Below are 15,230 nucleotides of genomic sequence, written 5' to 3' on the forward strand. Positions count from 1 at the left end.
ACAGAATTTTTCCTTCTCGTATGTGCAAACATGTTTGGTTATAATTCTCATAAAGCTTAAGTCTCAAATTTCTTTGTTCATTAATGAAGTAATAATAAAACCTTTGTCTGCCCAGTTTTGTAGGTTTCATTCAGCCGATGGCTTCAGCCAGTGAGCTTGAAGACTGCCCCCAACTTGTTCAAGTCATCCTGTTCTTTTCCGTACTGGCTTTCTTCATCACCCAACATTTTTGGAGTCTGCACTGATTACTCGGCACAGCTAATGCAAAATCAAGACAGCTTGCACCCTATTCTTCCCCCACCCAAGCACTCCCGTGGCCTTCAGGGCGCTGGAAAGACTCCGTCTTGTTTAAGTAAAGTCAGGTGTTAAAGGCAAAGGAAGTCGGCAGACAGGTGACGTGGTCACATGAACTGAATCCCACTTTCATCCAAAGAAAGAATGACACAGCTGGAAGGGATGAGTGAGACAATGGGAATGTTTTTTGGTCACTAGACTGTAAATGCAAGATGGCGGGAACAGGTCTTGCTCTTCATTAAATCCCCAGCATGTAAAGTGCAGTGCCTGGCCTGTAGTGGGAAAATAACAGATAATCATTAGAGTGAATAAAAGAAACTACGGATTAAAGCAGGTGACCTAATTTTAAATCAGTGTTAGTGCAGACCTTTAGACCTGATTCCCTTCCGTTTTCTGCTTTGTAATTGCTGAAAAAAAATGTGATTGACTTGGATCAGAAAAAAATATTCTTTTTTATTAAAATTGAAACGAAAAGTTTTCTTCCTTATCTCCCTCCTCCTTTATGCACTTAAAATGTTATCTCCTTGGAATCACTTCCCCTTTAAGCCATGTTTCTTTGAAACAAATAAACTTTTATTCACTATTTATAGAGTTGATCTCCAAGAACTTTTGGCTATTAGCAAGGTTTTCCTTTTCCTCCTAAGATACTTCCCTTGAGTTAGATATGAGAGTTACCAAAAGGCAAGAATACAACTGTTGTCCTTGGAACAAAACCTGAAGTCATGATAAATCTGGATGCAGGTGATGTAGTCTGAAATTTTTCATTCTTATTAATTCAAAAGGCATCTGGTTAGTGAATTCCTCTTAAGGACAGATCAGTTTTAGTGAGGACCATGTCCTTGATAAGCCCACTTGGGGTAGAGTTTAAGCCCTGAAACTGAGTCTGGAGCTAAGAGGAAGAAGGAAGTAAGGTTGCAAGCAACAGTAAAATTAACTCAACTTGGCTTAAAAAATAAAGGGCATTCATTGGCAGTGAGTCCAGTGAGCTTTACATGAATCTGAACCAACAGCTTAACGATGTCACCAGAGACCTGCTCTGAAACATTCTCTGCCTTCTTTACCTTATGGTTACAAAATGGGTGCCAGCAACTTCCAGGTCATATTCTGCATTCACATCCAGTACAAAGGGAAAACCTCAGAAGTAACTTTCTTAGAAGAACAAGGAAGCTTTTTTCCAAAACCTCCTGCCAACACCCCTCTCATCTCATTGGCTGAATTGGGCCACACCCTATCCCTGAACCAATGACTGCCACCAGCTAGATGATTTAAACCCACCTTTGAAGCTGGAAGCAGTGCTCTGCTTTCTCCCAGGTACTTGAGCTCTCTGTGGACAAAGGGACACCTAAATGAGAATTTCAGTGCTTTTAGTAAAAGGGACAAGGAATGAATACAAAAGGGCCAAAATCAGCAAGAAGCAACCAAAACATAGAAGATGGGGAGAGGGGGATCTGGGAGAAGAAGAAAAGAGAGCAGAGCAGGAGGCATGTGACCTCCACCCTCTCCGCATGCAGACATTGGGTCTTCAGGAAAGACCACAGAAATTGTGAAATGCTGATGGGACTGAATTTCTTGTAGCAACTGGTTAAGAGGCTGAGTTTAGCATCTTGGGTCAATGGAAATGAAGCCAAGACAGCAAAGAACAAGCCAGAGGCCAAGGCCAAAGGGGTTCTGAAACTGTAAGTCTGTGAAGTGTAGACACATGGGGAGGACTCTGGGTTTCCCCAGGACATGAAAATCAGGGAATTTAAGGGCCAGAAAGGCAGCCAGATGACAAGCCATGTCAGAGGGGTCAGATACTACCAGAATTGCCTTTCCTGGCTGAGCATTCTGTCTGTCAACTGTGTGCATGTATGGTGGGGGCAGGGGAGGGGGATTGAATTAAGATCCAGACGCTGTCTGATGGGAATAGCTGCAGGAGGGTCAGTTCTGCTGTAATGTGGGACCAGACCTTGAACCAGGTGGGGGTTGAGGGTAAGTCTTTGGAAAATTGCAATGTAGGGACTAAAGGACCTGGTGACCAGACTCCAGACAGCTTGAAACCCACCCAGAGTGATGTGGGGACTTCAGCTAGCCCAGCACATGCCAGCCCACAGGCAGCAGGGCTGTCTGCTTTCAGCAGTAACATGACAGGGCAGTGCCAACTGGGAATGGCCCTCTGACCCATATTCCAGGGACAGAGACCAGGAGTCTGCCTTTGGACTAAATTCAAAACCCCTGGACACTCTAAAAAGGAATGCCAGGCTTCCCTCAATTCGCCAGGAGGGTCCAGCCCAGAGTCTGTTTATACAAATAGTAAAAGAGATGTGAACAGCAAAAACTAAAATTAAGAAGAGAAAACATAACAAGAAATGTGCAATTTTTACATGAAGCTCAGTGGCTGAGAGCAGGGATTCTGGTGTGACCATTTCTGTGACCTGGGCCAAGAAACACAACCTCTCTGTGCTTCAGCTTCTCATCTGTAGAAAAAGAGTTATAATACTGTTCTGAAGAGTAAATGGCTTAACACAGATTTAATGTAAAGCTCTTGGAATAGTATCTGACACATGTATTAGATGCCATAGTAAAAGAAAAGAGAATCTAAACTGCGTAAATACACTACGACAAACAGGAAGAAAAGGAGATCAAGGAAACATTTTAGAAACTGCAAAGCAGATGGACAAGTAGTAATGGAGAGGATTGGAGGAGGAAGCTCCAGAACTCGGTTCTTCTACAAAAACAATTCTTAAATGGGCAGGGATTGTCTGCAACAGTATTTTGAAACTCTGGAAGCCAGAAGAACACTGTACAGCATCCACAGAACAGCAGGAGGAAAAGGCTGGTAAAGTGCGGTAAAGAACAGTAAATTACTCTCTCTGGGTGGTGGCTACCAGCACCCAACCCCCAAATCTTGTGGCAGATCACAGTGGAGTCCAGCCCCTGGGTAGCTGCAGGTGAGAAAAGGGACCTAAAAAAATCCTTTCCCCCAAGAACAGGAGCAGGCAAGGTTGATCACTGATCACAGCTTCTGATTAGCAAATTTGCATCGCTAGGGGCTGGGCTCTGAGGGTAGCCATTGTTTCAGTGTAACCTGGACAAGGGTGGTGGTGGCCATTGTCTCACCCTCCCTGGACAGGGCTGATGGTGGTGTAGACTTAAACACCCTGCACTTCCTCAGGGCTACGGAAGACACTTAGCTGAAAGGCTGCATTTGCTGGGCAGACCAGGAAAGCTTAGCTTTGGGGAGCCATCAGAGAAGATCTTGGTGCCCTTCCTGATCTTTTCTCAAACCACTGGCCCTGTAATAGCTGGGAAAGACTGACTTGGAAAGTCCTCTCTGTTGTGCCTTCGTCCCAGAATTTACTCTCCAGGCAAAAGCAACTTGAGATGACAAAAGGAGTGTAAAAACACTATAGAGACTCACTTTAAATTCAAAGATACAAGTAGGTTGAAGGTGAAAGGATGGAAAAATATATACCTTGTAAATAGTAATCAAAGGAGAGCTGGGGTGGCTACACTAATATCAGATAAAATAGATTTTAAGTAAAAAACAGTTACAAGGGACAAAGAGGACCATTATACACTGATAAAGTGGAACATTCAACAGGAAGATGTAGCAATTATAAATATATATGCACCTAACAACAGTGCCCCAAAGTGTATGAAGTAAATGCTGAAGGATTTGAAGGGAGAAATTGATAATTCTGCATCAATAATAGGACATTTTGATACACCACTCTCAATAATGGATAGAACATCTAGTCAGAAGAGCAGCAACAACAAAAAATATGGGACTTGAATGATACTCCAAACCAGCCAGACCTGACAGATAAATATAGAGAGAACTCTTTGTCAGACAAAACAGAATACACATTCTTCTCAAGAGCATATGGATCCTTCTCCAGGATAGAACATATGTTGGGGCACAAAACAAGCCTCAATAAATTAAAAAATATTGAAATCATACAGTACATAATCTCTGACCAAAATGAAATGAAGCTAGAAATCAATAACAGAGGGAAAAATGGAAAATTCACAAATATGTGGAAATTAAACAACTCTTGGGTTAAAGAGGAAGTATGAAGCAAAATTTGAAAATATCTTGAGGCAAATGAAAATGAAAATACAACATACCAAAATATATGGGATTCAGCAAAGGCAGTACTCTAAGGGAAATTTATAGCTCTAAAAAAAGAAGGACTTCAGAGAAGAAATCTTAAAACTGGAGAACAAGAAAAAGAAGAGCAAACTAAACTCGAAACAAGAGAAGGAAGGAAATAATTGTTATAATTGAAATAGGAAACAAACAAACAAAAACAAAACAAAGAGAATCAACAAAACCAAAAGTTGGTTCTTTGAAAAGATCAGTATAAGTTTACCTTATGTAGACTGGCAAAGAAAAAAAGAGAGAGGATACAAATAACTAAAGTCAGAAATGACCTTACTATTGATCCTACTGAAATAAAAAAAAACTTTAAGAGGACACTATGAACAACTGTGTTCCAATAAATTAGACAACCTAGATGAAATGCCCAAATTGTTAGAAACACAAAACTATGTACATTGAATCTAGACGAAATAGGAGATCTTAACGAACCAATTACTAGGAAACAGATTGAATAAAAAACCTCCCAATAGAGAAAAGCACAGGATGAGAAAGCTTCATAGAGGAATTCTACCAAACATTCCAAGAAGACTTAACTCCAATACTGCTCAAAGTCTTTCAAAAAAAATTGAAGAGGAAGGAACACACCCTAATTCATCCTATGAGAGCAATGTCATGCTCATATCAAAGCCAGATAAAGATATCACAAGGAAGGGAAACTACAGAATATTATCTCTTATTAACATAGATGCAATAATTCTCAAGAAAATACTAGCAAACCAAAATCCCTCAGCATATTAAAAGACTTATACATCATGATCAAGTAGGATTTATCCCTGGTATGAAAGGGTGGCTCAACATAAGAAAATTAATTAATGTAATTCACCACATTAACAGAATGAAGGATAAAAACTACATGATCATTTCAAGAGATGCAGAAAAGGCATTTGGAAAAACCCAGAACTCCTTCATGATGAAAATACTTAGAACACTAGAAATAGAAGGAAACTTTCTCAACATGATAAAGGGTCTATATAAAACCCACAGCTAACATTCCTACTTAATGGTGAAAGACTGAAAGCCTTTCTCTAAGAACAAGACAAGGATGCCCACTGTCACCACTTTGCTCAACATTGTACTGGAAGTTCTTGCCAGAGCAATTAGGCAAGAGAAAGAAATAAAAGGCATCCAAGATGGAAAGGAAGAGGTAAAACTTTCCCTATTTGCAGAGGATATGATTATACAGAAAATCCTGAAAAAAATCCACAACAAAGCTCCTAGAGCTAATAAAGAATTCATCAAAGTGGTGGGATATGAGATCAACACTCCAAAATTAGTAGTGTTTCTATATTCAAACAATGAATAATCAGAAGAAGAAATCAGGGAAAGAATTCCATTCACAATAATGAATAAAAGAATCAAACAAATTTAGGAATAGATCTAACCAAGGAGGTAAAGGTCTTGTACACAGAAAGCTACAAAACATTGCTAAAACAAATTTTAAAAGACCAAAATAGATAGAAGGATGTTCTGTGTTCATGGATTGGAAGACTAAATATTGTTAAGATATCAATATTATCCTAAGCAGTTTATTGATTCAATACAATCCCAAACAAAATTCCAACAAACTTCTTTGCAGAAATGGAAAAAGCCAATCATCAAGTTTACATGGAAGGGTAAGAGGATACAAATAGCTAAAGTCACTTTGAAGAAGAATGAAGTTGGAGGACTCACATTTCCCAGCCTTAAAACTTGTTACAAAACCACAGTAATCAAAATAGCATGGTACTGGCACAGAGGCAGACATATAGACCAATGGAATCAAATTGATAGCTCAGAAATCCATCCTCATATTCATGGCTAACTGATTTTTGACTAGGTGGCAAAGACCACTCTATTGGTGATGGTAAAACTAGATCTTCATTTTGCAAAATAAAATTAGGAGATCTCTACCTCAAACCACATACAAAAATCAACTCAAAATAGATCAGTGATCTAAACATAAGAGCTAGAACTATCAAAGTCCTGGAAAACAAATGGAAGCATCTTCAGGACCTTGTATTAGGAATTGCTTCCTGAACTTTTCACCTAAAGCACAAGCAAAAAAAGAAAAAAGTAGATGAATGAGACCTTATCAAAATTAAAAATTTTCATTCTTCAAAGGACTCTATTATGAAAGTAAAACAACAACCTGTATGTTGGAGAAAATATTTGGAAACCACATATTTGATAAAGGTTTAATATCCATGGTGTATAAAGAAAACGTTCAACTTAACCACAAAGAGACAAACAGCTCAATTGAAAAAAATGGGCAGAAGATTTGAATAGACAGCTCTCCAAAGAATATATACAAATGGCCAGAAAGTGCATGAAAAGATGCTCAACATCATTAGCCACCAAGGAAATGCAAATCAAAACCACAATGAGATACCATTTCACACCCATTAGTATGGCTGTTATTTAAAAAAAAAAAAAAAAACAGAAAATAACAAGTATTGGAGAGGATGAGGAGAATTAGAAACACTCATTCATTGCTGGTAGCAATGAAAAATGGTGTAACCACTGTGGAAGACAGTTTAGAGGTGCCTCAGAAAGCTAAGTACAGAATTACCATATGACCCAGCAATCCTGCTTTTACGTATGTACCCAAAAAATCAAAAGCAGGGAATTGAACAGGTATTTGCACACCAATGTTCATAGCAGCATTAATCACAATTGCCAAAAGATGGAAGCAACCCAAGTGTCTACCAACTGACTAATGGATAAACAAAACATGATATATTCATACAATGGAATATTATTCAGCCGTAAAAAAGGAATGAAGTGCTGATACATGTGACAACATGACTGTTACTTTAAAGCTATCATGTTAAATAAAATAAGTCAGACACAAAAAGACAAATATTGTATGATCTCACTGATTTTAAACAACAAGCAAACACATAGAGTCAGAATCTAGAATACAGGTTACCAGGGGATAGGAAATGGGAAGTTAAGGCTTAAAATGTACAAGGTTCCTACTTGGAATGATGAAAATGTTTTGGTAATGGATGATGGTGATGGTAGCACAACATTGTGAATGCAATTAACAGTACTGAAATATATATTTGAATATGATTAAATATATGGAAGAGAATAAAAAATTTAAGAAAGTATCCATGGAACTACACTACACAAACAGGGAGCACTAAGTCAGGGACTTTATTTAATAGTACAATTATAAAAAATGTGCCTTCATCAATTGTCACAAATGGCCTACATGCATGCAAGTTGTTGGTGGGGTGGTGTATGGAAATACTGTATTTTATGCATGATTGTTTCATAAATCCACAACTTCTCTAATAAAAATATGACAATACATTTTAAAAGCAGAAATAGAAAGATAAATAAATATGTACATTTTCTGAAAAACAGAAAAAGGAAAAGTAACTGGCCTGGTGGACTTAAGAAAGTCAAACCTTAATTCTGAAGTGGGAGATCCCAGGAAGCAGAGGTTCCCACCATGGGGATCAAGCAAGGCTCTGAAACAGGAGGCCACAGGAATCTCCAAAAGTGGAAGGTCAGTGGGAACTAAGAACAAGGAGACCATATCTCACCAACCCAGTGCTGCCCCTCACTAGCAACAGAAATGAAAGGTCTACTCTGATCTCGAGGACACGGGCCCAGCAGAGATGCTGACTAAATCAGGGTTCAGAGTAGGTTACATTGTTAGCACGACAGCCCCCAACCCCTGTACCCTCAGCAGCAGATTGTTTGCTACCCCACCTATACCCCCAAGCAGGACACTGGAGGAGGCCTCTGAGAAGCTGGAAACCCAGGAGAAAAGACTTACAGATCCTGACAGTGGGGGTTCACATGGAACCATCCAGGAGTGCCCCCTCAGGACTGCCAACCAATGACAAACCCACCCACACTCAGAGCACTTTCAGTCACATGTTAAAAGCCTCACCAAATTTGAACCTCTAGCATGATGGAGACAGAAACCCAAACTGAAAAAACGGGAAGAAAAGGAGTCTGGAGAAAGACAAAATTCAAGGAGAAAGAACATTTTGAAAATCATAACTAATATCCTTACATACATAATATGATCTACTGCATTGATAACAAGAGACTAGGGGACGACCAAATCAATACGCTGAACCCTCAAACTTGGGGTTTGCCACTATGAAACTTGTGAGTCTACTTAAAATTAGGCCTAAGAGTCACCCCCTGAGAACCTCTTTTGTTGCTCAGATGTGACCTCTCTCTCTCTAAACCATCTTAGCAGGTGAATTCACTGCCCTCCCTTTTATGTGCGTTATGACTCCCAGGGTTGTAAATCTCCTTGGCAATGTGGGACAGAAATCCCAGGATGAGCCAGGACCCAGCATCAAGGGATTGAGAAAGCCTTCTTGACAAAAGGGGGAAAAGAGAAATTAGACTAAATAATGTTTCAGTGGCTGAGAAATTTCAGAGCTGAGAGGTTTTCTTGGAAGTTATTCTTATGCATTAAATAGATATACCTTTTTAGTTTATGGTATATTGGAGTGGATGGAGGGAAATACCTGAAACTGTTTAGCTGTGTTCTAGTAGCCTTGATTCTTGAAGATGATTGTATAAAGATACAGCTTTTTCAATGCGACTGTGTGATTGTGCAAACCTTGTGCCTGATGCTCTTTTTATCCAGGTTAAAGACATATGAGTAAAAAATATGGATAAAATAAATAAATAGATAATGGGGGGACAAAGAATAAAATAAATTGTGTAGATGGAAGTACTAATGGTCAATGAGAGGAAGGGGTAGAAGATGTGGTATGTATGAGTTTTTTTCTTTTTTCTTTGCATTTCCTTTTCTGGAGTGATATAAATATTCGAAAAAGTGATCATGGTGATGAATACACAACAATGTGGTCCTATTGTGAGCCACTGATTATACACCATGTATGGAATGTATGTGTGGGAAGATTTCTCAATAATAATATTAAAAAAAATAACGGGAGAATGGGTTGCTATAAAAAAGGACATTAAAATGTTAAAAAAAGAGAGTCTCTTGGAAATTAAAAACATAAAGCAGAAATATCATAAAAAAGGATCAGACACCTCCAAGATAGTAGAGAAAGAAAAAAAAAGCAAAAGAAGGAAAATGGGGACAGTGAGAAGAAATCAGAGGATCTGTGCAGGAGATGTACAGCAGGCCAAGATGCCTGCGGGTGAGTGGGCACCCACCCAGGTTGTGTGAGCAAGTTCTCCTTGTTCCTCCTGAGCCTCATGCTGGCCAGCAGCTCAGCAGGGCACCAAGTCTCCTCACTCAGAGCCATATCCATCACTCACCCTGAGGCCATGTCACCATCTTAACCAGTTAAACTACCTGAGCTGTATCTGGGTCTAAAGTCCAATTTCAAGATACTGAATCCCTAACACTATCACAAGATGTAGAAGCTTCCAACCCAGGGTTGATCAACAACACTGAGTTCCTCACCATCTCTGGGCTTCCCAGGCAGCACCCCGGCCTCAGCTTTACTTGGTCAGAGATGGGATGCTCATCTTGGATCACTAGTAACTTTTGATTGCCCAGACAGGTGCAGTGACTCCTCAAACAGGAGATGACATCAATTAATCAGTATTTTCAAACAACCAATTCAGGGCAGGCCATGTTGGCCCAGCTGGCAGCGTTCTTGCCTGCCATGCTGGAGACCTGGGTTCAATTCCCAGTGCCTGCCCATGCAAAAAACAAACAAACCAAAAAACAACCAATTTATACAGAGCAAAGCGTAATCGTATTATGCTACATGAGCTCCCTTTCCTCAAAGAATGAGGGTTATCAGGACTGCATATTCCAGGGTTCACTTTAAGTTTAATTGCTCTTTTTTTCTGCTTTTTTTTTAGGGTAGAAGCAATTTTTTTAGATTGTTGATTGGAGACATGTCCTCTTTTCTAATGTAACCATTTAATGCTATAAATTATCCTCTAAACCCTGCTTTAAATATAACCCATAAGTTAAATATAATGCATTATTATTTTTATTTTGTTCAAAGTATTTTTCATTTTGCCTTGAAACTTCCTCCTTGACGCACAGGTTATGTAGAAGTGGGTTTTTTTTTAAATTTCAAAATATTTGGGAATTTTCCAGATATTTTACTCTATTGGTTTCTAGTTTAATCCCATTATGCTTTAAGAACATATTTTGTAAATTTTCCATTTTTAAAAAGTATTAAGGTTTGCTTCATGGGCCAGAATATGGTCTCTCTTGATGACTATTCCGCCTACAATTGAAAAGAAATGCATATTCAGTTTTGTTAAATGGAGTGATCTATAAATGCCAATTTGGTCAAGTTGGTTAATGATGCTGTTCAGATCTTTTCTATCCTTACTGATTTTCTGTCTACTCTTTCTATCAATTACTAGGACAGAAGTATTGACATTTCCAGTAATTGTGGATTTGTTTCTTTGTTCTTTCAGTTGTATCAGTTTTGCTTTGTGTCTTTTTAGGCACTATTTTTAGGTATGAGCACATTAAGGATTGCTATATCTTCCTGTATCCCCTTTGTCATTATGTAACACCACTATCTCTATTAACATTCCTTATTCAGAAATTTACTTTGATATTAATAATATCAGCTTTCTTTTGGTTAATGTTTGCAGGGTTTTATTTCCCATCTTTTATCTACAATATATCTATGTTTTAATATTTAAGGTGAAATAATGTCATATGATCCAATATAAATGTAATTGGAATACCAGAAGGAGAAGAGAGAGATGTGAAAGAAGAAATATCGAAAGAACTAATGGCTGATAATTTTCCAAAATTCATGACAGACACCATGAATTTTGAAGAAATTTCAAAGAAGCTCAGAGAACATCAAGCAGAAAAACAAAATGAACAAAAATACCACACCTAGACACATAATTTTCAAACTGAAGACAAAAGACAAAGAGAAAATCTTGAAGGCAGTCAGAGAAAAAAGGCACATTAAATTCCCACAGGAAAGCAAGAAACTTACAAAGGAGTAGTTAGAAACTTACCCCTTTAGAAGGTCATCAGTCCAAAATTCAAAAAGCAAATCTAGAAGTGGCATCACCAAATTTATAGCTACCTGTTTTAAGGAATCTTAAAACTTAGTAGCATATATGCACAATGGACTATTTTTTCAGCCATAAAAAAGAATGAGGTTCTGATGGATGCTACAATATATGAATCTTGAATACATCATTTTGAATGAAATAAGCCAGAAACAAAAAGGTGTTTATTGAATCATCTCATTTATATGAAATAGCTAGAATAAGCAAATTCATAGAGATAGTAGTTACAGGTTACCAAGGGCAAGGAGGTGAGGGAAAGGGGAAGTTATTGCTTAATGGGTACAGAGTTTATGTTGGAGATGATGAAAAAATTGGGGTAATGGATATTGGTGATGGCAGCACAATATTGTGAATGTAATTAAAACTGCTGACATGTACACTTGAAAGTGGTTTAAATGGGAAATTTTGTGCTGTATATATGTTACTACAATGGAAAGGAAAAAAAAAACAAAACAAAAAACTTTCAGTTACATATCTTTTGACTATCTAGTGGTTCAAAATACAGAGAAGTGGCTTGTTCAAAGTAAACCAGGAAAATAACTCCTCACACACAAATTCACTTCAATCACATTCCCAAAATATTCCTCAACCTGCCTGATCTGCCAGGATCCTGCTATTGAGTTCTTTACTGTTATCACCCAGAGGCCCAAAGAGAGGGGACTGTAGAAAAGCAGCACATCTACGTGCATATTCATCTTTGGAGAAAAAGGAGAAGCCATAATGCAAGTGTGGAGGGCCCACCCCAACCCCCCAGAAACAGGCTAGAAGCAGGAGGCAGTGTTCACCATACACTCACGCCCACAAGAATTAGGGACACCATGATGAAGAGATGGAAGGTATAGCACCAGCGCTATGAGAGATGTCCTGCAAGCCAGCTTTAGCACCTGCACCCCAGTTTCCAACCCCCTGAGAAAGAGAAAGAAACAAAATAATGGAAAATATCAAAAAAGAAAAAGAAAAGAAGAAGGAAGGCAAACTGATTAGGGAAAACTATTAAGGACACTGTCAGAATGAAACAAGAATGTACTTGCTAAAGAAATGTTGGCTGTAAGATGAGCAGACAGGGAAGAATAGAAAAATTAAACAAACTAACTATGATACAGAACAATCAAGGATGGGACACAGGTATGAATGTGAGGAAGGAGGAAGAAAAGAAGCAAAGAGATGATAGAAAGAAAACAGTGTTGGCTATACAAGGGTGAGAGAGTATTCTGGAGGTGGAGAGACTCACAAACTTACTGGGATATGAGGCAGGAGAGCTCCAAGGAGGGAGGGTGGGAGAGAGGGTATTGGTGCTCAGAGACAAAAGCAATGAAATAAAATCATCTTCTGGTTGGAATCTCTTACCTTAAACATTTTGAGAAAAAATATTGCTGATGGGCTCACAACATTTCAAGAAACTGAGGATTAAAATGATTTGCAGGTACTGATTAGCAACCACAAGCCTTAAACTCACTTACAGGTGTGCAGAAGGTTTGTTAAGACCCTAGCTGCTCTGGTGGCTCTTGGCCAAATCAAAACTTCCTCACTTTGCCAAATAACTTTATTTTTAAGGACAGGATCCAATTCGTTTCCCAAATAGCTACCTGTGGAGCCCCAAATTGCACTGGCAGTCACGGCAGGGCAGCTCCTTCATTACAGTCAATTCTCCATCTCATTTGTTCACCTCCCAAATTTTGCACCTCCAACACTCACCATATATTTTAAGGAGACTAAAAAATTATGTCTTCAGCATAGTAACACAAAGGGCCTTGGGTAAAAAGGACTGTCTAAAATTAGGTTTGGGTGGGTCACAAAAAAGCTTTCCTAATGCAGTAAGAAACAGTTGCCCTAACAAGTTAGCATTGCTGGAGCCTGGCAAACCTCCCTGGGGGACCAGAAATGGTAGGAAATTGCATGCAGTATTATGTTTTCCCACTGGAATTAGCAGCTCCTGGAAAGGAGATGATTCTCTGGAAACTATAGAATTATTGACTAGATTGTTTTTTCTCAAGGAACCAATGGAGGAACAGGGATTTTCTCACTTGTTTGCATGATTTCCTTTTATAATTAGAATATTAAAATCTCAGGAGGGCCATAATATGACAGAATCTGAATTGTAAATCTTCAGTGACTGTGCTTTCTGAAAAAAGGAAAAGGTATTATTTCAAATCTTCAGGTTTCATCTGTCTGTGACAGAACACATAGCTGCACTAGAGTTTTATTATTCAAGTAAGTGGATTCAGTGTGAGGAGGTAGGGTTTTATGTGATTCAAATTACAATGAACATTTACTATGCATGTTGTTAAATTTTTACCTCAGGTTGTCCAAATGCCTGGTCCTTGTTTCCCTTTCCTGGACCAATTCCCAGCTCCCCCTTGAACTCAGGGGTCACACATGTTGGAGAAGTCCATGGATTGCTCTGCTCAAGGCCCTTTCCCACCTGCAGTGAGGGGAGACAAGTGGGCCTCCACTCGAGTGAAGAGAAGGAACCCTCCCAGGGATAGCATCTCCACTACAGAAAGGCTCATGCAGAGAGAAAAACCCTTCCCATGCCAGGAGGTCAGCTGGCCTCCCAGGTGGTCAATGGCCTGGCCCCACACTGAGCCTGTGCTCCCACTGTGGGTCCCCACCCCCATCCAAGAGGGAGCAGGGTAACCCCTATGAGCAAACTAGCACAACCGTATCTTGGTGCCATCTAGCCTATGGCAGCCTGAAAGACTGAACCAGGGAATTTATCTCTGGCTTGCCTTCCGCGAACCTGCCCTGCAGGCAGAAGCAGCTTACAGTCAGCTAAAGCAGGAAAAGAAACGACTGAGTCAAAGCAGGGCCTAGGGCAAAGGATTAACGACATTAAGAGATACAATAGAGCAATAAAGAGAGGAGTAAAAGTCTATTCACAGGGAGGGAGGGGTATTCAGATTCCTGTCCGTGGGGGAATTTCTAAGGCCAGAAAACCAGCCCAAGCCCAGAACAAGACAGGCTCAGAAAAAGAGAGAAGGCCGTGCACTTCACTGTCACCTCAGGCTGACCTTCCTGTTAGGAGGGCTAAACTGTGAAAGAGATCACCACTCAATACAGAGCCAGTTTGCAAAGACTTTGATAGGTGTTTTTTGCTTTGGTTTGTATGTTTTTGATAGCTCCTAGTACTCAAGGAAATTTCTGGCATATCACCAGCTGGACAGCTCAGGAACTAAATCCCAGAGCTAATGCTTTAAAATAATAAAATGTAAAGTGGGTAATAAAAGATTATAAGACAAACAAAGAAACAGGAAATGAAGATCCATCTGAAGGAAAACAGAAAAAATCTAGAAACATCAATGAAGAAGACCAAACTTTGGATATCCCAGACAAAGACTTTTTAAAAATGATCTTAAAAATGTTCAAGGAGAAAAAATACATGGAGGAATAACTAAAGGATATCAGGAAAATGATGAATGAACAAATTGATAATCTTAATAAGGAGAAATTTTAAGAAGAAACCAAACAGAAATACTGAGATTGAAGACACAATAACTGAAATTAAAAATTCCCTACAGTGTCCAATCACCAGACTGGAGTTGGAAGAAGAAAGAATCATTGAATTTGAATATAAGACAACTGAAATGGCTTAGGCTGAAGAGTAGAGAGTAAAAAAAATGAGAAAAAAAAAGTGAACAGAGCCTAAGAGATTTGTGGGTACCTTCAAACATACCAACATCCATATTCTGGGAGTTCTAGAAAGAGAAGAAAAAGACAAAAGGGCAGAAGGAATATTCAGAGACATAATGCTAGAAAACTTCTCAGATTTAACAAAGGACATGAATATATACATTCA

This window comes from Tamandua tetradactyla, chromosome 5, assembly GCF_023851605.1.
Source record: "Tamandua tetradactyla isolate mTamTet1 chromosome 5, mTamTet1.pri, whole genome shotgun sequence".
In the NCBI taxonomy this organism is placed as follows: domain Eukaryota; kingdom Metazoa; phylum Chordata; class Mammalia; order Pilosa; family Myrmecophagidae; genus Tamandua; species Tamandua tetradactyla.